Here is a 24,587-nt window from a genome sequence, read left to right on the forward strand (position 1 = left end):
CAACATCATTTCCCGCAGGTAGGGGAGACTAAAACGAGAAGGAATAGGTTTAAGGTGAGACGGGAGAGGTGCAAAAGGATACACAGGGCAATCTTTTCACACAAATGATGATGAGTGTCTGGAACGAGCTGCCGGAAGCAGTAGTAGAGGCGCGTACAATGCTGTATTTTAAAAAAGCATTCAGACAGTTATATGGGAAAGCTGGGTATAGTGAGTTATGGGCCAAATGCGGGCATTTGGTATTCGCCTAGTGGTAAAAACTCGGTGGCATGGACAAGTTGGGATGAAGGGCCTGTTTTCATGCTAAACCTCTATGATTCTGTGACTCTAACCTGAGCTAATAAATCGATGGGCTTCCATTTTGAACGTCACTTGGATATAACAAAGAGAAGAAAAAAGGCGGAGATTGCACAATGGCATAAAATAGTAAAACATAGTTAAATCTTACACACCTCTTGGCATCTGTAGCGAGAGAAAAACAGAAAATGGAGTTCTCTGCCTTTTGTGATTAAGTTTTTCCCCCGGACACGCCCGAGGGTGGGCTGGCTTCAATGCGAAATCCCACTGACAATCGGCGGGTCGTTAGAATCCGGCCGTCATCGATAGGCGCGCGGCTGAGAAACATTCTGCTGGCGGAAAGGATAATCCCACCCAATCTTTCGAGCCTGCAGGGCTCTTATTCAGAACTGGCGAGAGGTAGAAATAGAAAGGTAACATATTGCAAATGCTGGAAAACTGACGTAAAAACAGAAAATACTGAAAAACAGAGAGAGAGAGAGAAACCAATTTAACTATCGAGCCCTTTTGATTCTTCTTCAGGGAGAAATGTTATTGTTTGTCAGTTGTTTAATCATATGTTTGAGGCATGTGGAGCAAAATAGAAAGTTAACTGTCGGTGGAAAGGCAAAGGAAGTTAAATCACAAAAATTCTGTGGAACACAAGACAAAGAGATAGCTTAAATATTGATGGCGAAACTGTTCGCACAGTGTACATTTCAAGAGTAAAGCAATAGTCAGCATTTTCTGAAATCGAAATAGCTGGAAGCATGAACAGTAGAAAAATGATCAGCGAAAACAAAACATTAAACAAGGTAAGATCTTAGACTTGGGGGAGGAAATTGGAGGTCGGATTTCATGGTCCGAAATTAGTGAACTCTATGGTGCTTACACAATACACAATTCTGTACACTGCCAAATGAGAAAATTAGATGCTGATGCTTGGGAGGTAGGGTAGCACAATGGTTAGCACTGTTGCTTTACAGTGCCAGAGATCCGGGGTCGATTCTAGGCTTGCGAATCTGTGCAGAGTCTGCACGTTCTCTCGTGTCTGAGTGGATTTTCTCCCGGTGCGCCGGTTTCCTCATGCAATTCCGAAAACGTGTTTGTTAGGTGAATTGGACATTCACAATTCTCCCTCTGTGTACCCAACCAGGTCACGGAGTGTGGCGAATAGAAGATTTTCACTGTATCTTCACTGCAGTGTTAATGTAAGCCTACTTGTGAGACTAATAGAGACCATTATTATGTGGTGTGCTTCACTGGGACATTGCCGCAGGGAAGATATTGAACTGAATGTGCAAGCAACAGGAAGGTCAGCATCATGCTTTAGAACTGGGCGATGCTTTTCCACAAAGTCGTCACCAGTCAGCGCTTGGTTTCTGCAATGTAGATGGGGTGGAATTGTGAACAACGAATAAAATAACCTAATTTGAATGTGTGAGAAATTCGCTGTTTGACGCACAAGGCATGTTTGGCAAATTGGACTTTCATGGGGGCGAGGGATGGGCCAATTTTACACCTCCTACTGTATGGGAACATTCCGGACGAAGAGGATAAGGTGTTGTGGCTTTAGACGAGGGAATTAGTGTGTGGCAGAGGGAATGGTCTCTTCGGGATGCTGATGAGAATGCTGTCGGGAGGATGGGATTTGTACAGCTACCATAAACAACTTGGTTAAAACCGTGGAGGATGATCCTTCCGCATGAATGATGGTGGGTTGAATAGTGAAGGCAAGAGTAACCCGAGCGTGCTTGAGAAAGGAAGAAAATATCATGAGGTTGGAAGTGCAGCGTATATTCAAAGGACCTGTTAGTCACGTGTATGGCTGTTGCCAATGTAATCCTCGGCTGAAAAAAAAAGAAACCAAATATGTTACCAGGGGTTTGTCCTAAATAACGGAGAATAATCTCTTGGTGGGGTCTTCAATTGCAAGCAAAAACTATTGCTCCATCATGCCACTATTGTTGGAGCAGGTACAATCCACAACGTGGATTCTATCTGTGACGATGACAGATTGTGAAGAAACAACACAAGTGCATGTTGTACTGCATTGTTGCATGTAGCTATGACACGGTGCCCTGCATGTGGAAATTAGCTTGCTCCTTCACACTGAGTATATCCGTCACGATGTTGTGCTGTTTTACAACGTGATTGGCGGGTTGGGTTAAAAACAAGTTGGACAGCTCAATGTTGGACTCAAATATGGAGGTGTGCAGCAGAGCGTTTTTAGCAATCTCAATCTTTTTATCCTGACAGGTTATATCTTTCACCATTCCACCGGCATCAAGTCAAATAGTAAACCCTTGCCCAATGTGCAATGTAGGAAAACAAAGCATTCCGAGGGTACTACCAATTACAGATAAACCGAGACCCCAATCTCCCGAAAGAAATCTGTAGAAATGCATGATCTAAGATGTTAATGTTAAGATGTTCTACTAATTTGGGCTGATAGTTTCGGATTTCATTGTAACACACTTCAAGTGAACGAACAGAGGCTGTTGGCAGCCGGTTAGTGTTCATGCACGTGCGAAAGCAACTTAAGAATTGTGAGAATACGAAAATGAGCTTTAAGGGATTGTAAGTGACGAAAATTCTGAATGGGAGGCTATATCTCCAGGTGGAGAGGCAAGGTCTGATGTGGGAAACCGTGCATGGCTTTATCAGAGGGAGGTCGTGCCTAATAAATGTTATTGAAGTATTTATAGAGGTAAACAGGTGTGTAGATGAGGGTAGTGCAGTTAATGTAGTTTATATGGATTTCAGCAAATCCTTTGACAAGGTCCAACATGGGAGACTTATAAAGACGACCAATGCACATGAGCAACAGGATAATTTGAAAAAATGGATTCAAAATTGGCTTCGTTATAGGAGACAGAGTGTGATAACAGAAGGTTGTTTCAGTGAATGGAAGCCAATGTCTAATGGTGCACCAAAGGGTCTGTGCGGCATCCCTATTATACATCATTTATAAAAACCACATAGATGACTGTGTGGGGGTAGCATCAATCAGTTCGCGGACGACACAAAGATTGTGAAGGTGGTCAAGAGCTCGGTTGCGTGTCTTGAGTTACTGAAATATAGATAAAATATGGTCAAATGGGCATATACATGCCAAATTTAATTTGGCCAATAGAAGTGTGAGGTGATACTCTTTGGAAGGAGTAATTTTACAAGGAAGTATTCAATCCCAGCATCATAGACTCAAGCTGGAAACACAATCTGGGACCCTGGCGCTGTAAAGCCAAAGTGCTAACCATTGTGCTGCCGTGAAGATGTACCTTACAAACTCCCCACCGAATAATCCCTGAGACCCCAAAATAATCAGTAAATCCCAGTCGATCACCCCAACACCTAAATCATCCCTTCCCAACTATTATATGAAGCATAAGGAAAAACAAAGACAACGAAAAATGAAAAAGAGAAGAGGGACACACAAAAGCGGAAAAGATCGACACCATTAAAATCCAAACTTATTTCAGTCTCCGACCTTCAGCTTTCACAAAGTAGATGTCCTTAGAGTTATGAGTCACCCTAATCGTCGTTGGGTAGACCACCCTAAACCTCACGTTACTCTTGTGCAATGCTGCCTTCGCCGACCATAGGCTGCCCGCCTCCTCGCCAGAACCGCTGTGAGATCCTTGTATTTCCGACTGCCAGCACCTTTCCACCTCACCTCCCATTCAGCTTCGTCCAACTCAACACCTTCTCCTTCACCTTACAACTGTGGATGCATACTACCACAGCCCTTGGTGGCGCATTCGAATTTGGCTTCAGCGGGAGTGACCAGTGGGCCCTGTCCAACTTGTAGAGGGAGGGGTACTCTTCTTGCCCCATCAACTTGTAAACATCACCTCAAAGTATTCCGACGGTCGTCGGCCCTCCCCACACCCTCAGGCAACCCCACGATCCTTAGATTCTGCCTTCGTGTCCTGTTCTCCAGGTCCTCCACTTCGGCTCTCAGCCTTTTATTGCTTTTTACCACCCTCTGCAGCAGCTCACCCATCGAGGTGAACTGGTCGCTATGCAGCGACAGTGCTTCCTCCACCCACTTCAAAACGTCTCCGTGCTCCCGCACTTCCATCAGCATCTTTATCAAAGCCGCCTTTATCGGTGCAAGAGTCTCATCCATCCACCCATTGAGCGAGATCATCACATTTGTTCGATGCAAATTAAAACACTTAGAGAACAACCTCTCAAACTCCCCCATTACCACTTCGTCCTGCTCATTTACCGTAATGGGCGCATCCCACCAATGGGCTCGCATCCATATCTTTCGTTCTGCTGGACTCACAGCCGAACTCCCGGCGTTATCTTAAATAGCTGGCATGTACATATAACAGGAATAGTTTCTCAAGTCTTTGTAATGTCATTATAATATGAATAGCTGTCGTTTACAAAAATGAATTTGCTTTCTCTCTTTTTTCAAAGCGCATGGAAGCGGTAAACTTCCTCAAATCTGTTGTGGATCTTTGTAAAAACACGGCGAATATATTTTCAAAATACAGAATTGTCTCTACGCCAGACAAGAATTTTACAACGTGCAATTGCACAGATATCTCTAAATAGGTTATTGTTGTCATTCGACTCCTGCACTTAACATCTTTGATGCAATAGCAATATCATGAATACGATCATAGAATCCCTCGAGGAAAGATGGAAACCATTGGGCCTATCGAATCTCCCGTCTGACAACATCATCTAATCTGCACATTTTGGACACGACGGAGCAATTTCGCATTGCCAAACCAACAAACGGCACATCTTCGGACTGTGGGAGGAAACGAGCAAACAAGGACGAAACCCACGCAGACATGTGCATGAACTGCAGTCTCCACACAGGCACAACGTTGATATTTAAACATCTAAATACAGGTATATTAACGAGGAGTGCGATCTCGGGCAACGGAGCTTCGTCAGTCGCGTCCCGTTCCTGGGGGAGAAAAAAAAATGCGCGAACCGGCCGGACTGCCCTCACTCCAGCCCCCCCCCGCCCCGCCCTCACCCCTACGGCAGGAGAACGCGGGGACCGAGCTACGACCGAGAGAGCGGCGGGGGCCGACCTCCCCCGTCCCCTCCGGCGGGGACCGACAACCCCCTCACCCCCCGGCGGCGACCACGAGGCAAGCGGCGGAACAAAGGAGGACACCCAGCCCAGCCAAAAGCCTCTCTCTCTCTCGAACCTCCTGACCCGGCGTGTGGGTGCGCGAGAGGAAAAAAAAAGAACTGCCCCAAAAACCTTTTGAAGAGGAAACTTGTGAAGAGAAAAAAAAATTATTTCCTCCTTTTTTTGAACAAGGAAAAAAAAAAGTTTCCTTTTACATTTTTTGAAAAAGGGGTTTCAAAGGAGGGGAAGTGTTGAATGAGAGAAGGGAAGGGAAAAAGAAAAAGGGGAGAAAATAAAAGGGAAAGGGTAAGAAAAGAAAAGCGGGTGGGGGGGCGTAAATGCCAGTATGTAGTCAAAACAGAGGGAGAAAGTGCACCAGAAGCAGAAGAGGCCATGGGCGAGCCCACTCAGGTGAGCTAACAGGGAAACGTAGGGGGGGGGGGGGGGTGATGAAAGATTCGCTGCAACAAACAGAACAGGGCAGACGGGAGCTTTTTCCCCTTGAGCCAAGGGGGAACTGGAACTGGAAGGCAGCCTTTGCGGAGGCGCTTAGGGAGCATCCGCAGGAAAACAAGGCAGAGGCTAGGGCAGACATAGAGGCTGCAGTGCAGGCAGCAACGGCAAAGGCCCTGGGGGAGGTGCAGCTCGCCCTGGGCAGAGCAGAGGAGAGACTGGATGCCCAAGAGGTGAAGCTGGAAGCCCAAGAGGCGACCATGAAGTAGCTGGAAAAGCCACGACTGATAAGAGCGACTGGATCACGGCCCCGGAGAAGGAGGTGGCGCGACTGGTCACAGCGCAGAGGTGCTTCAAGGGGAGAATGGGCGATCAGTAAAACCGCTCGAGAAGGTAAAATGTAAGGGTAGTGGGATTTCCAGAGGGGACCGAGGGTAGAAACCCCATGGCATACGTGGCTGAGATGCTAGGTAACCTATTTGGGAGCAAAACCTTCTCCAACCCACCAGAAATGGACAGACCACACCGGTCGCTGTGCCTGCAGCCCAAGGCAGGGGAGCATCCGAGGGCAGTTATAGCGAAACTGCACCACTAGTACCAAGAGAGCGAAACAATCCTGCGCTGGACAAGGCAAAACAGAACCTGCAAATGGGAAGGACACTTCATTAGAGCTTACGAGGCTCTTCACAAGAAGGACGTGCGTTTTGGTATGCTGTACCCAGTGAAACTCTGCGTCACATACCAAGAAAGAGAGTACTTCTTCACAGCCCCCGGCGAAACAAACAAGTTTGTCGAGGAACACGGGCTGGAAAGCCGACAGCAAGGGTAGGCATAATGGGCCCCTGGCAAGGGCCAACAGCACACCAACAGGTCGGGGGGGGGGGGGGGGCACCGCCATGTTTCCCCCCACCCCACCCCGTCCCCGCTCCCCGTCACGGCAAGCATGCCGTGAAAAAAAACCAAACCACTACCCGAGGGACCACTTCAGCTGGGAAACCAGGCCCCAGCACGATGGAACCAGAGCAGCGGAAAAGGGAGAGCAAGCGAGAGGAATGCAGGGTAGGACAGGGGAAGAGCGGGCAGAAAACCATAGAGGTCGGGCGAGGGAGAAGCGAGACAATAACCCCCGAGAGGTGGGCCACCACACTAGCAGAAAAGCTAGCGCTGGAGGCATGCAACAAAGCAGGGCCGCAGCACTCCCCCAAAAGGGGGGACGTCGCCAGGGAATGGGGGGGGGGCACTCAAGGGAGCAAACGGGGATAGGAGCAGGGGAAAGAGGGACAAAAGAGAGGTATACGGGAAAGAGGAGTAAAAAAGGGGGGGGCGGAACGACGGGTACCGGGTGGTGAGGACACAGGGAAGGAGGGACAGACATGGCTAGAAATGGAATAGCAATAGGGAAACAAAGTGCCACAGCCAAGGACTCTCAACAAGGAATCACTGCAAGCATCCACATACTACGGTCTCTTGGCAAAGGGAGACGCCAGAGTGCAGGGGGCTACCCGCGTGGCGGACGCACAGTGGGCGGCCATGTCGGGTACCCGCTGGACAAAGGGAAACCCCGGAGTGCAGGGGCCCGACAGCATGGAGAGAGCAGTGACAGTGGCCATCCTGCACGGCCACGTAACAAAGGGAATCGCCGGAGGGCATGGGCGCGTCCACCAGGTAAGTATCGTTCATCCCAGAGAAGCCCCCACCATGATAGTCATCCGGAATGTAAGGGGACTCAACGGCCCAGTGAAAAGATCCAGAGTCCTCATCCACAAAGAAATATGAAAACCGACATGGTCTTCCTCCAAGAGGCACACCTGAGAGAGCAGGGCCGATTGCGGGTAAGAAAGGGCTGCGTGGGACAAACCTACTATTCCTGCTATGGGACGAGTGCCAGGGGGGCGGCAATACTGATCAGCAAGAGGACGGTGTTCAACTGTCTACAGAACCCAACGACTGTCAGATCAAGCTCCAAAACGGGGAAGACTTCAAGCATGGCAAGGGAACGCGGTCGCTTTATGGAACAGATGAGAGCGGTGGACTCCTGGAGGTTCACCCACCCAGGGGAGAAGGAGTTCTCTTTCTTCTCCGCAGTGCACAACGTATACACCAGTATTGACTTCTTTGTGGTGGGGAAAACAGTGCTTCCAGGGATAGACAAAGTGGAATACTCCGCAATTGTGATATCCGACCACGCTCCACACTACATGGACTTGAGGCTGGAGACGGGCAGGGCCCAACGTCCAACATGGCGGTTGGATATTGCCCTATTAGCAGACAAGGCCTTCAACGAAAAGATATCATCGGCCATTGCAGAGTACACGGAGAACAACCAAAACGGGGTGGTCTCACCCTCAACATTCTGGGAAGCGCTAAAGGCAGTAGTAAGAGGGGAAATTATCGCTTTGAACGTTCGAAGAGATAGAGTGGAAAGGGCGGCTAGGCAGCAGCTGGTCGACTCTATACTGGAGGTCGACCGGAAATACTCTGAGACCCCAACCATAGAGCTTCTGGCGGAGAGGAAAGATCTACAAAGTAACTTTGATCTGCTCGCCACCAGGAAAGCATTGGACCAACTCCGGCAGGCACGTCAAACAAGAACAAAGAAATGTACAGCACAGGAACAGGCCCTTCGGCCCTCCAAGCCCGTGCCGACCATGCTGCCTGACTAAACTACAATCTTCTACACTTCCTGGGTCCGTATCCCTCTATTCCCATCCTATTCATGTATTTGTCAAGAGGCCCCTTAAATGTCACTATCGTCCCTGCTTCCACCACCTCCTCCGGTAGCGAATTCCAGGCACCCACTACCCTCTGCGCAAAAAACTTGCCTCGTACATCTACTCTAAACCTTGCCCCTCTCACCTTAAACCTATGCCCCCTAGTAATTGACCCCTCTACCCTGGGGAAAAGCCTCTGACTATCCACTCTGCCTATGCCCCTCATAATTTTGTAGACCTCTATCAGATCTCCCCTCAACCTCCTTCGTTCCACTGAGGACATACCGAGTTTATTCAGCCGCTCCTCATAGATAATGCCCTCCATACCAGGCAACATTCTGGTAAATCTCTTCTGCACCCTCTCTAAAGCCTCCACATCCTTCTGGTAGTGTGGCAACCAGAATTGAACACTATACTCCAAGTGTGGCCTAACTAAGGTTCTATACAGCTGCAACATGACTTGCCAATTCTTATACTCAATGCCCCGGCCAATGAAGGCAAGGATGCCGTATGCCTTCTTGACTACCTTCTCCACCTGTGTTGTCCCTTTCAATGCCCTGTGGACCTGTACGCCTAGATCTCTTTGACTTTCAATACTCTTGAGGGTTCTACCATTCACTGTATATTGCCTACCTGCATTAGGCCTTCCAAAATGCATTACCTCACATTTGTCCGGATTAAACTCCATCTGCCATCTCTCCGCCCAAGTCTCCAAACAATCTAAATCCTGCTGTATCCTCTGACAGTCCTCATCGCTATCCGCAATTCCACCAAGCTTTGTGTCGTCTACAAACTTACTAATCAGACCAGTTACATTTGCCTCCAAATCATTTATATATACTACAAAGAGCAAAGGTCCCAGCACTGATCTCTGTTGAACACCACTGGTCACAGCCCTCCAATTAGAAAAGCATCCTTCCATTGCTACTCTCTGCCTTCTATGACCTAGCCAGTTCTGTATCCACCTTGCCAGCTCACCCCTGATCCCGTGTGACTTCACCTTTTGTACTAGTCTACCATGAGGGACCTTGTCAAAGGCCTTACTGAAGTCCATATAGACAACATCCACTGCCCTACCTGCATCAATCATCTCAGTGACCTCCTCGAAAAACTCTATCAAGTTAGTGAGACACGACCTCCCCTTCACAAAACCATTCTGCCTCTCACTAATACGTCCATTTGCTTCCAAATGGGAGCAGATCCTGTCTCGAAGAATTCTCTCCAGTAATTTCCCTACCACTGAAGTAAGGCTCACCGGCCTGTAGTCCCCTGGATTATCCTTGCTAACATTCTTAAACAGAGGAACAACATTGGCTATTCTCCAGTCCTCCGGGACATCACCTGAAGACAGTGAGGATCCAAAGATTTCTGTCAAGGCCTCAGCAATTTCCTCTCCAGCCTCCTTCAGTATTCTGGGGTATATCCCATCAGGCCCTGGGGACTTATCTACCTTAATATTTTTTAAGACACCCAACACCTCGTCTTTTTGGATCTCAATGTGACCCAGGCTATCGACACACCCTTCTCCAGGCTCAACATCTACCAATTTCTTCTCGTTGGTGAATACTGATGCAAAGTATTCATTTAGTACCTCGCCCAATCCTCTGGCTCCACACATAGATTCCCTTGCCTATCCTTCAGTGGGCCAACCCTTTCCCTGGCTACCCTGTTGCTTTTTATGTACGTGTAAAAAGCCTTGGGATTTTCCTTAACCCTATTTGCCAATGACTTTTCGTGACCCCTTCTAGCCCTCCTGACTCCTTGCTTAAGTTCCTTCCTACTTTCCTTATATGCCACACAGGCTTCGTCTGTTCCCAGCCTTTTAGCCCTGACAAATGCCTCCTTTTTCTTTTTGACGAGGCCTACAATATCTCGCGTTATCGAAGGTTCCCGAAAATTGCCGTATTTATCCTTCTTCCTCACAGGAACATGCTGGTCCTGAATTCCGTTGAAATGACACTTGAAAGCCTCCCACATGTCAGATGTTGATTTGCCCTCAACCATCCGCCCCCAATCTATGTTCTTCAGTTCCCGCCTAATATTGTTATAATTAGCATTCCCCCAATTTAGCACATTCATCCTAGGACCACTCTTATCCTTGTCCACCAGTACTTTAAAACTTACTGAATTGTGGTCACTGTTACCGAAATGCTCCCCTACTGAAACATCTACCACCTGGCCGGGCTCATTCCCCAATACCAGGTCCAGTACCACCCCTTCCCTAGTCGGACTGTCTACATGTTGTTTTAATAAGCCCTCCTGGATGCTCCTTACAAACTCCGCCCCGTCTAAGCCCCTGGCACTAAGTGAGTCCTAGTCAATATTGGGGAAGTTGAAGTCTCCCATCACCACAACCCTGTTGTTTTTACTCTTTTCCAAAATCTGTCTACCGATCTGCTCCTCTATCTCCCGCTGGCTGCTGGGAGGCCTGTAGTAAACCCCCAACATTGTGACTGCACCCTTCTTATTCCTGATCTCTACCCATATAGCCACACTGCCCTCTGAGGTGTCCTCCCGCAGTACAGCTGTGATATTCTCCCGAACCAGTAGCGCAACTCCGCCTCCCCTTTTACATCCCCCTCTATCCCGCCTGAAACATCTAAACCCTGGAACGTTTAGCTGCCAATCCTGCCCTTCCCTCAACCAGGTCTCAGTAATGGCAACAACATCATAGTTCCAAGTGCTAATCCAAGCTCTAAGTTCATCTGCCTTACCCGTAATACTTCTTGCATTAAAACATATGCACTTCAGGCCACCAGACCCGCTGTGTTCAGCAACTTCTCCCTGTCTGCTCTGCCTCAGAGCCCCACTGTCCCTATTCCCTAGTTCTCCCTGAATGCTCTCTGACCTATTGCTCCCTTCTGACCTATTGCTCCCGTGCCCACCCCCCTGCCATACTAGTTTAAACCCTCCCGTGTGACACTAGCAAACCTCGCGGCCAGGATATTTATGCCTCTCCGGTTTAGATGCAACCCGTCCTTCTTATATAGGTCACACCTGCCCCGGAAGAGCTCCCAGTGGTCCAGATAACGGAAACCCTCCCTCCCACACCAGCTGTTTAGCCACGTGTTTAGCTGCTCTATCTTCCTATTTCTAGCCTCACTGGCACGTGGCACAGCGAGTAATCCCTAGATTACAACCCTAGAGGTCCTGTCTTTTATTTTCTGCCTAGCTCCCTGAACTCCTGCTGCAGGACCTCACGCCCCTTCCTGCCTATGTCGTTAGTACCAATATGTACAACGACCTCTGCGTGTTTGCCCTCCCCTTCAGGATGCCCTCTACCCGTTCGGAGACATCCTGGACCCTGGCACCAGGGAGGCAACATACCATCCTGGAGTCTCTTTCACGTCCACAGAAGCGCCTGTCTGTGCCCCTGACTATAGAGTCCCCTATTACTATTGCTCTTCTGCACTTTGACCCTCTCTTCTGAATATCAGAGCCAGCCGTGGTGCCACTGCTCTGGCTGCTGCTATTTTCCCCTGATAGGCTATCCCCCCCCCCCCGACAGTATCCAAAGGGGTATACCTGTTCGAGAGGGGGACAACCACAGGGGATTCCTGCACTGACTGCCTGCCCTTTCTGGTGGTCACCCATTTCTCTGCCTGCACCTTGGGTGTGACCACATTTACATAACTGCGATCTATGACGCTTTCCGCCACCTGCATGCTCCTAAGTGCATCCAATTGCTGCTCCAACCGAACCATGCGGTCTCTGAGGAGCTCCAGTTGGGTGCACTTTCTGCAGATGAAGCCATCCGGGAGGCTGGAAGCCTCCCGGAGCTGCCACATCTCACAGTCAGAGCACTGCACCCCTCTAACTGAGATTGCGTCAATTAATTAAAATTAAAATTAAAATTTTAAAAAATATATATATTATTTTACATTTCAAAGTTACTGTTAACTATCTGTTTTCTAGCACTAGATTTCTAATAGAGATGCGAAAGCTAAATATAGTACTCTCCGATCTCTGGCTTAGATACCCCTCTAAATTATAATTAAGTTACCAATGCTTAATTTTTTTTAATTTAGTGTAGATTCCCAACCACCCACTCAGGTCACAGCTTTTCTGTGATGTCACTTCAGTTTCCCCCGACACACACAATTTGAAAAAGGTATAAAAGTAAAAATTAGTAAAAATCACTTACTTACCTTCTTACCTTCTGAGTGTCTTAGATGTTCTCAGGTTCTCTCCCTGACAGAGACTGCTCCTCCACCTCCGAACCTTGACCTCCACAATGCTTATAATATAATATTATAATATAATATGGCACTTACCTCACACCAATGGGTCTTATTATTAGGTTAGAGGAGGAGGGCGGGAGGGAGACACTCCCCGTGTAGTGAATCGGGATTCTTCTCCACCAGAATTTATTGGTGTGGGGTGGGGGGGTGGGGGGGGGGGGGGGGGGGGGGGGTGGGGGGGGGGGGGGGGGGGGGGGGGCGCGGGGAGGGGTCTTCCCAGAAGTCCGCAGGTCGAAAAAAATAAAACAGAAAAGAAGTGTTTTTTTAAAAGGATAAACTTACCTCCCAGAAATCACTTGCGCACCGCTCCCGCTGAAATCGACTGGCCTGTTCCTGTGAAGGTAAGTGTTTTTAAAGGATAAACCTACCTCCCAGAAATCACTTGCGCACCGCTCCTGCTGAAATCGACTGGCCTGCTCCTGTGAAGGTAAGTGTTTTTAAAGGATACACTTACCTCCCTGAAATCACTTGCGCACCGCTCCCACTGAAATTGACTGGCCTGTTCCTGTGAAGGTAAGTGTTTTTAAAGGATACACTTACCTCCCAGAAATCACTTGCGCACCGCTCCCGCTGAAATCGACTGGCCTGTTCCTGTGAAGGTAAGTGTTTTTAAAGGATAAACTCACCTCCCAGAAATCACTTGCGCACCGCTCCCGCTGAAATCGACTGGCCTGTTCCTGTGAAGGTAAGTGTTTTTAAAGGATAAACCTACCTCCCAGAAATCACTTGCGCACCGCTCCCGCTGAAATCGACTGGCCTGCTCCTGTGAAGGTAGTTGTTTTTAAAGGATACACTTACCTCCCTGAAATCACTTGCGCACCGCTCCCGCTGAACGTCAGACCCGTGTTCGAACACGGAGACAAAGCCAGCGGCCTGTTGGCACACACCAGAGAAATTACACAAATCAGGGATACCAGAGGCACATTAGAAACAGAACAGGAAAAGATTAACAAGACCTTCAAGGCCTTCTACCAAGGGCTGTACACCTCACAGTGGGGGAGTCTGGGATGAAACGGTTCCTAAATGGACTGGACATACCAGTCGTGGGGGAGGGAAGAAAACAGGGCCTTGAAGCACCACTAGAACTGGGAGAGTTCATGGACAGCATTAACTCCATGCAGGCGGGGAAGGCGCCGGGACCAGATGGGTTCACGGCGGACTTCTCCAAAACATTTGCGACAGCACTGGCCCTGCATCTGCGGAAGATGTTCACAGACTCACTAGCTCGGGGCACACTGCTACCCACGTTAGCACATACCTCAATATCGCTGATACCTAAGAAAGATAAAGATCCAACGGAATGTGGGTCATACAGACCGATCTCACTGCTGAACGCAGATGCCAAAATACTGGCCAATATCCTAGCCAAAAGGCTAGAAGACTGCGTACCAGATGTGGTCGCAGAGGACCAGACGGGTTTTGTCAAAGGTACGCAGCTGACCTCGAACATCAGGCGCTTGCTGAACGTGATAATGACTCCACCCGGGGAGAGAACACCAAAGGTGACCGTGTCCCTTGACGCAGAAAAGACCTTCGACAGAGTCGAATGGAAATACCTCATAGAGGTACTGGAGCGGTTCGGGCTTGGAACAGGGTTCACCTCCTGGGTAAAACTCCTGTACAACGCCCCCATGGCGAGCGTACGGACCAACAACATCAACTCCCGATATTTCCATCTTCACAGGGGCACCAGGCAAGGATGCCCACTGGCCCCGCTGCTGTTCGCTCTCGCAATCGAACCGTTAGCAATAGCTCTCAGAGCAGAAAAAAGCTGGATGGGTATCCAATGGGCGGCAGAGAGGACAGAGTCTCACTCTATGCAGATGAACTTCTCCTCTACATTTCGGACCCACAAAGCAGCACGGCCGGAATCATCACGCTCCTGAAAGAGTTTGGGGCCTTCTCGGGCTACAAACACAACATGAGGAAAAGCGAGATCTTTCCGGTACACCCACAAGGAGGGGGGGGGGGGGGCAGCACTAACGGGACTCCCGTTTATACAAGCCCGACACAAAGTACGCTCCCTGGGGATTCAAATACCCCATGACTGGAAAGAGGTCCACAAATGGAACCTCACCAGTCTGACAGAGGAAATAAAAACGGACACTCCCACTCTCCCTCGCGGGGAGAGTCCAGACGTTCAAAATGAATGTGCAGCCCAGGTAGCTCTTCCTACTTAGATCCATCCCGATCCACATCCCCAAGGCCTTTTACAAAGCACAAGACAAACTAATCATGGCGTTCGTATGGAGAGAATGAATGCCAGGATCCCGAAGAAGGTCCTACAGAAAACAAAACACAGGGGGGGGGGGGGGGGGGGGGCTAGCCCTCCCAAAACGACAATTCTACCACTGGGTGGCGACGGCCGAGCGAGTAAAGGGATGGATTAAGGAGCCAGAAGCCGAGTGAGTGCACGCAGAAGAGGCCTCCTGCAAGGGGACCTCCATGTGGACCCTCGCCACGGTGGAACTCCCATACCCACCCAAAAAACACTCCAGCAGCCCGGTGGTGACAGCCACCCTCCAGTCCTGGAACCAACAATGGCAGAAATTTGGCCTGACCAAAATGTCGGACAAAGCCGCCATCAGCACCAGCGCTGACTGACGCCACCTTTCAAAAACGGGGGCAGGACGGAGGAACATTGACAGTCAGGGACCTATGAACGGACGGCAGCGTCGCAACAATGGACCAACTGACAGAAAAATTCCACCTAGCCAGGGGGAATGAGCTAAGGTACCCGCAACTCAAAGTCTTCCTACGAAAGGAGACAAGGACGTATCCACAACTGCCACGACAGACATTACTGGAAGAGTTACTGGACGCAAGTATCCTAGATATATGGAACTGGCGACATGTATGATTGACTGGTAGAAAGGGCCGACACCGTACTGGACGCAGCAAGAAAGAAATGGGAGGAAGACCTGGGGATTGAAATAGGGTGGGCACTCTGGAGCGAAGCACTGCATAGGGTCAACTCCACCTCCACGTGCGCAAGGCTCAGCCTGATGCAACTAAAAGTGGTACATAGAGCCCACTTAACAAGAACTCGTATGAGTAGGTTCTTCCCAGAGGTGGAGGACACATGTGAACGGTGCCAAGGGGGCTCGGCCAACCACGCCCACATGTTCTGGTCTTGTCCATTGCCTTCTTCGAGGCAATGTCCAAAGTGGTGGGGAGGAGCGTGGAGTCATGCCCGAAGGTGGCGGTCTTCGGGGTATCAGACCAGCCAGATCTATTCCTGGGGAGGACGGCGGACGCCCTTGCCTTTGCCTCCCTGATCACCCGCCGTATAATCCTGTTAGGCTGGCAGTCAGCAGCGCCACCCAAAGCTGCAGACTGCGTAACCGACCTCTCAGAATATCTCCAAATGGAGAAAATTTAATTCACCTTCTGAGGGTCAGACGATGGCTTACACAGAACGTGGGAGCCATTCACCCAATTGTTCCGGGACCGGTTTGTGGCCAACGAACAAGCAGAAGAATAGCCAAGCAGCCAAAAATCAGGGAAAAGTAGCCGAGGCGGGCGAGGGAGGGATAGACAGTGGGGGGTTAGCGGTTAGCAGCTAAACCTAAGAGGAAAGAAAGGCGAACCACATGAGAACGGGAGGGGGTGGAAGAGGGAGGAGGCCGGGAGCAATAGAGGGGAACCAGTATCGTTGGGGGGAGGCAAGGGAATGGCAGCCGGAAGAAGGGCACGGGAACCAGCAACAAACTTGGTATCCACAGGAGCAGAGAACAAGGAAAATTCGGGCAAAAGACGGCTGAAGTGAAGACGACAACGGCAGCGAAAACCGTCTGGGAGAAGCAAGCGACAATGCCAACACCAGATCCATTCGTGTATTGCCCTCTGTAATTGTTCGTAATTGTTTCCCCGGCGCCCAAATATACATGTACCCCCCCTCCCACTACACCCCCCCCCCCACAACAGATGCCTACTTATGTGCTAAAAACAATACTGCCAATTGTACAGAGCTGCTGTTGTTTACCCAGCACATAATACCCTAGCAGTTATTTTATTCTAACTTTTTCTTTTGTTTGTTTGTTGTTGCTTGTTTTGTTTTTTGTGCGTGCTCCCTTCTCTTCTATGTATATATACATGCATTCTATTTTGTGTACATAAGGGTAAATATACTTTATTCAAAAACTCAAGAAAAAACATTTATTTTTAAAAAAGGTATGTTAACCATGGACACTCATCAATTATCATAAAACCTCTCTGTTTTACTAATATCATTTCGGGAAAGAAGACCGCTGTTCTTTGCTTGGCTTCCAAACTGCCACTGAGAACGTGGCGGTGAGCTCTTATCCTGAATCGATGCAGTCCATGCGGTGTCGATGCAGCCATAGTGCAGTTTAGCAAGGAAATAACATATTTCCATCAAGCGGCAATGCAGAAACAGCGATCTATTTGCAGATCAGGATGTTTTGTAGCTTGGTGGCGAACATGCAGGAGATGACACTCCCAAGCATATGCTGACCTACTTCTTCAAGGTTATGAGGGGCATGGATAGAGTGGATGGGCAGGCACTCTTTCCCAGCGTGGAGGCGTTCGTCACCAGGAGCCATAGTTTAAGGTCCGTGGTGCAACGTTTAGAGGAGATGTGCGAGGCTGATCTTTTGCGCAGAGGGTGGAGAGTGCCTGGAACGCGTTGCTAGGGTAGTTGTGGAAGCACATACATTAACGGTGCTCAGAAGGCATCTTGACAAACATATCGATAGGACGGGTAGAGAGGGATACGGCACAATGTAGTGCTGACGGTTTTGGCAAGGGTTGGCATCATGACCGGTACAGGCTTCGAGGGACGAACGGCCTGTTCCTGTGCTGTATTGTTCTTTGTTCTTTGTTCTTCGACACAGTGTATCCCCATCTGCTCTGATCAGCCCCCTCATCATTTTGAACATCTCTATCAAATCTCCTCTTCACCGTCTTCTCTCCGAGGTGGACAGTACCAAGGTTTTCAATCATCCGAGATGAAATTTCTCCTTGAGAGTATTATTGTAAATTTATTTTGCATTCTCTCCACATTTTTCACATCCTTCCTATTGTGTGGTGCCCAGAACTGAGCACAATATTTCAGTTGACTTCCAACTTGTATATGTTCAGCACATCGTCCTTGATCATGTACTCAATGCTCCTATTGCTCAAGCCCCGCATACTGTTTGTTTTATAACTGCTCTCTCCACCTTCCTGTCACCTTCAACTTTCCATGTACATATGACCATTAAATCATCAAATTATTTCAGTGCAGAAGGAGTCCATTCGACCCACATATTCTGCCTGCACATCTTTGGACGCGAAGGGGCAATTTAGAATGGTAAACTCTCATAACCTGTACATCCTTACCTGGACGCCCGGAGGAGACCCACGCAAACGCGGCGAAACTCCACACATGCAGTCACCCAAGGCTGGAATCGACCCTGTGTCCCTGGCGCTGTGAAACGGCAGTGCAAACCGCTGTGTCACTGTGATATACATTTGTGTCCCTCTGCTCCTGCGCCCCCTTAAGAACTTTACACCTATTTTACAGTGTCTTTCCATGATCTTCCAACAAACTGCATTCCCCAACACATCTCTGCGTTGAATATCGTTTGCCATCTCTCTTCCCGCCCAACAATTTGTGTATGTCAATTTCACATTCTACCCCATCCTCTTCTCAGTTTAATATACTTGCATGCTTTGTGTCAACCGCAAACCTGAAATTGCCCGTTGCACAGTAAGACCTAGATCATTAATACATGTCATGCAAATCAAGGGTCCCCTTACCGACCCCTGGGGAACACCAGTGCGAGACGCTCATTACATGAGTTATAACTTTTCCCTCAAGTCTTTTACATGAAACTACCGAATGCCTTCTGAAAGTTCATGTACAACTACAACCTAATTTCCCTCAATGGTCCTTGCTGATACCTCTTCAAAGAAGTTCAACGTGTTAGTTAAATACAATCTCCCTTTCAAACATCCATGCTTGTTATTGCTGATGAACCCACAACTTTCCATGTGACCAGGACCTAGATTGATTGTCTGGTCGCTTGCTTACCACTGATGTCAAACTTACTTGCCTAAAATTGCTGGTGCTATCCTTAGAACCTTACGAAGTCGAGTAACCACAACAATTTTGAAACGAGGGAACATTTACAGATTGCGATCTGTGATAAATAACAGTAAAAAGGAATTGTCAAGATAACTATCAACAATTCCAATACTTTCTCAAATTTCAGTGGTACTCGTTTTTTTTTATACAATCGGTGTTTCAGCATTTAGTGGGCAGAGTATTATAACTGAGTATGTAGAGATAATGCTTAGGTTTGACTGAAAATCTCTGGAAGCAATACGATTTATAACTCAAGTTTGTCAAAGATCAAGTCTGATTTTCTTAGTGATGTCCAGCAGTTCCTGTTCACCAGTCCTTCTGCTAATGAATTCCGGGCAGGTACTACGAGTATCATATAATCGCATTAGATGTATATCAATTGTTGCCTGTTTTAACACTGCAAATGCAGCACCGTATTTCCACTGCTCGTCGAGGAGAGTTCCGTGTGATGCAACCGTCGCTGACAATGGCAGTATTTGGAGCAAATCCACAATTTCCCTTGTACTGAGTGGTGATTAATTCCATTTAACAGAGTAAAATGTCGGCAAGTCGATACCTTGAACAGACCATGCAGATAGATATACAACAAGCCCTGGGCAATATTCAGAATTGGACTGAAAAGTGGCAACTTGCAAATGTGGTACTTAATGCTGGGCATTGGCGATCACCATCAAGGGAGAATCTGACCATCCCCCTTTGCATTGAATGGTATTACCATCGCAAAATCACCTACGATTAGCATCCTGAGATTTCCAGTTGATCGGGCACTAAATTGGGCCAGTCATATCTGTACTGTCTCTACATGAGCAGTTCAGATGCTGAGAATTGTGCACAGTAGCACAGCTTCAGTTTCCCCAGAGCATGCCCACAACATTCAAGGCACAAGCTATGAGTATAATGGAATACTTTGCACTTGCTTGGATGCAAGTAAATCCAACAACACTCAAGAAGCTCGACACCATCGAAGATGAAAGAGCCCGATTCACTGGCAGCCCCTCCGCAAATATTCACTCCCTCCCCCGCCAGCAAGCAGTGGCAGCGATGTGTCCCATCTACTCGATGCATTACAGGAACACACAAGTGCACCTTCGGCAGCTTCCTTCAAAAGAATGCACTTTTACTGCCTTGAACAAAGAACAAAGAACAATACAGCACAGGAACATCTGCCCATCCACTCCATCCATGCCCCTCATAATCGTGTAGACCTCTGTCAGGTCACCCTTCAACCTCCGTCTTTCTAACGAAAACAGTCCGAGCCTAATCAGCCTCTCCACACAGCTAACACTCTCAAGGCCAGGCACCATCCTGGGAAACCTCCTCTGCGCCCTCATTAAAGCCTCCACATCCTTCTGGTAGTGTGGCGACCAGAATTGTGCGCAATATTCCAAGTGCGGCCTTACCAAGGTTCGATACAACTGTAGCACGACTTGCCAATTTGTATACGCGACGCCCAGTCCAATGAAGGCAAGCATTCCATTTGCTTTCTTGACTACCTTCTCCACTTGGGTTGCCAACTTCAAAGATCTGTGGATCTGCATGCCCAGATCTCTCTGACTTTCTGTATTCCTCAGAGTTTTGCCATTAACCTAATCACATTGAACTGTTAACGTTATCCAAGTATATTAAAATCGAATTACACCGTTGTATCCACTAATCTGGTTACAAACGGCTTTTGCCATGTTCTGGTTAATAGAGTCATGAATGACAGGGCACAGTTGTACAGAGATTTCCGAAATAAGTAAATGTGATGTGAGCGCAAGCATTTTCAGAAAATTCGTGTTTGGGATTTGGAAAGTAATGTTAAGACGTGTGGTGGAGGCAGGTTCAATCGAGGTATCTAAGAGGATTACGCGATTAGTAGCAATGTGCAGTGGAACGGTAAAAAGTTAGGCGAATGACATTAAGTTACGATAGTATTCATCAGAAACATTCACCTGAGGAGCCATTAAAAACTGAGGAAATTCATTCAGATAATTCTTCTGCATTGGAAAAAATACCAGCCACAGTGTCCCACTGGTGCTGAAGTGCGTGGCCTAGAAGGAAGATTGACGAGGAGCTTATTCATTCTGTTGAAAGAGTATGGCTGTGTAAGGGATAGTCTGAAGATGGTGGGCGGGTTTCTGAGAGAATTACAATCAGAAATTCAGTTCATACTTTCCAAAGCAGTGACTGCACAATTATCTTTCGAGTGTTTTGAAATCACATAACAACTTTTAACGTTATCAAAATATATTAACATCGAATTAGACCGTATAATCCAGTAAACTGGTTACAAACGGCTTGGCCTGTTCGTCTCGCCCCACTTTCTACCTTCGGGTTTATTCACGTCCGCTCCACTTAGCTTTTAGAGCTGTCCAAACAGTAGGCAACCGATGTTAAAATTCTTAAATCGGGCTACCAGCATTTAAGTCTTAAAACTTCTTAATGTGTTGCAAAATATTTAACATAATCTTAAATCATGTGCCTCGGAAAAATGTGATTTATTTTTCTATCTAGTGTGTCGTAAATCACTGGAACTCTCTTTCTCTATCAGCAGTAGAAGAAGAGTCTGTGAATCTCTTCAATAGGAATTAGATATATTCATGATTAACAAATGGGTGAAAGGTTATCTGGGTCTGCATACATTTTAGCTTTTTGAGGTTACAAATAGCTTAGCCAAGGTCTTATTGAATGGTGGACCAGCGCCGAAGGGCCGAGTGGCCTACTGCAGCTCCGAATTCGGATGTTCATACGTCGTGTAAATGTTTGACTCGTGCAACTCCGTCTTCTTGTAGAGCTCAATGTTAAATAACTCTGATAAACCCCTGCCCGCAGCAGTCAATTCTGTATTGAAAAAGAAAGACGAAGAACAAAGAAAGAACAAAGAAAAGGACATCACAGGAACAGGCCCTTCGATGCTCTAAGCCTGTGCCAGAACTAAAAACAAAACCGTTTGCCCTTACTCAGTGCGGATAACACTATTTTCTCCCTATTCATGGATACACCCAGGTGCCTCTGAAATGCTGCTAATTTGTCTGCTTCCATCACACCCTCTGGCAGCGCATTCAAGGCCACCACTCGCTGCGTGATAGATTTACCCCGTATACCTCCCTTAAACCTCCCCCTCTCATCTTGAACCTGTGTCCCCTCGAATTGACACTTCCACCCACGGAAAAAGCGTCTGATTACCGATCCTGTCTATGACTCTCATAATTTTGTGGACCTCTATCAGGTCTCCCCTCTGCCTCTGGCTTCCAGTGAAAACAATCCTAGTTTATTCAACCTCTCTTCATACCCAACATCCTCGAGACCAGGCAACATCCTGCTGAACCTTCGTTGCACTCTCTCCAAATCTTCCACTTGCTTCTGATAATGTGGTGACGAAAACTGCAAGCAATACTCCAAATGCGGCCTAACCAAGGTTTATATAGCTACAACATGATTTCCGAACTCCTGTACTCAGTATCGTGGCTGATTAAGGCAAGCATTCAATTTGCCTTCTACATCACTTTGGCCACCTCTGTTGACACTTTTAGGGAATTAAGGACCTGCACGCCCAGATCACTATATGTTAACGTTCCTTAGATACTTGTAATCAAAGGGCTATTTTTGGGTTTTTCACACGCATACTTGTCAGATTGTCTGCAAAATGCTTTATTCCAGCAAAACAGATACAGTAGCCTTGACGCAGCGGGACAAATCTGTTTTTTTCCCTTTTCAATTAATTTAATGAATGTCAAAGTATCAAACCACTTAAGTACCTCCCTGGAGCCAGACATAAGATATAACTGTGCCAATCATTCTCTGTACTGCAGACCGCACACATACTTTCTTGTAGAAATGCACGGATTACCAGAAGGTCTGGTATTTGCTATTTATTACCCAGTCCTCGCTGCTATCGGAGTTCCAGGTAATGTATTGTAACTAATAATTAGTACGGCAATCATCGGTTAGCTGACTAACTTCTACCATTTAAAAACATCGTATTGCACCATATGGACATTCTTTCTCCCTTTTACATGAGCGTTTTTGCTATTTGATCCTTTTGACTCTGTGTTTCTGTGATTTATCTGCATAATTCCCTTCCACTTTCGGGACATGTTACATTTTAACCGGTGTAAGTTATTTCCTGTCACCGAATTATTCATTCTACTTTAACCGTATAAATTCACAATTTTAATCACATATTTTGATTCCTTTTACAGCCATAGCTTCTCGTCATTGTGTGATATTAATATGCTAATCACATAATATCTGTTTGGTAGTATTTTTAAATTACCATGTTCAGAGCGTAATATCTCATTGAATTCGCATGATGGTATGATGCCATAATTTGCCGTTGTTAGTGGTATAATATTGCCATGTTAGTAGTGCAATTTCTCGCTATTAGTGGCATAATATTATCCTGTTACTGTTGTAATTTCCCGCTGATACTATAACGATATTACACTGCTAATAGTGTAATTTTCCGCTCTTACTTGTATAATATTACTCTGTTGACAGTGTAATTTCTCTCCGCTGGTGCTATAATATTACCCTGTTAAGAGTATAACGTTTCACTGTGGTGGTATGATACTGCAATATTATACTCCTAATAGGATAATTTCTCTGTGTTAATACTGTAATCTTTAACTGTTAGTACTATCATGTTACCCTGTTAACAGTGTAATTTCTCTCTGTTAGTGGTACAGTATTAGACTGTTAGCACTGTAATTTATCTGCTTTATCAGCATAGTTCCTTTACATAATCTGGAACACCCCAAGCCGTTAACTGTACACTGTATTCGTACAACCTGGTATCATTTGTCCCATTAATATTTTACTCATTCCCAATTACCGCTTGCACATCATGTTATCAATGTAATTCTGATCCGTTGTATAAACTATTACTCTCGGTGAATTGTCCAGCAATTGTCATTGTAAAAGCATATATGAAGTTTTATTAGCAACATTATTGGAGTTGAATCGCTACACAGTATTACACGGGTAAATGTAATTCTATTCTTTTTTTGAGTGCATTCTTGAGTGCATTATCAGACTTTTAGCACAGTGCAAATGCCTTTGGAACACGTTCAGTCCAAGCATTTTCTGAACACGTATCATTTTTCATTATTGAAATGGGAGAGACCGTTTTGATGTTTTGTCAGCTATAATACATATTTTTGTTGTTTTCCACACTTCCTTTTAATTATTTTCTTAATTCTGCATTGCAATATTTCCTGTAATGCCTTTACTGCCTTTTTTGTTCTCTGTTGGTTTACACGCTATAAATTTACATTTCTAATATTGATCTGTTTTAGTTCTAATTCGGCTTTTAATTCAAATTACAGAAAAAAATTCCTAAAATCTTGCCCAACTCGGGATACGATTTTACATATGCAGTTACACGCAAGATCCTGTGCAATGGTTAAATTTCTTCGGCGTTTCAGATTTAATTTTTACAGCACGCACTCACTCAGTCGTTTCCCCCTCTCTCTTTGTTACAGCGAACGTGGTCGTGGTCGGGATACTGTGCCGAGGAAGATGCGGTCTCTCCAAATGCGTAACTTACTATTTGGTATCCATGGCGGTTACGGATCTACTCGTCATTATAACCGCTGTGATACTGAATCGGATTACTGGTATTTATTTCCCGTTCAGCATTTTGTCCATCACACCAATATGCAGTCTCCGCATTGCACTAATATATTCATCGATAGACAGCTCTGCTTGGTTAACTGTGGCCTTCA

Source organism: Scyliorhinus torazame, chromosome 5 (genome assembly GCF_047496885.1).
Source record: "Scyliorhinus torazame isolate Kashiwa2021f chromosome 5, sScyTor2.1, whole genome shotgun sequence".
Lineage (NCBI taxonomy): Eukaryota > Metazoa > Chordata > Chondrichthyes > Carcharhiniformes > Scyliorhinidae > Scyliorhinus > Scyliorhinus torazame.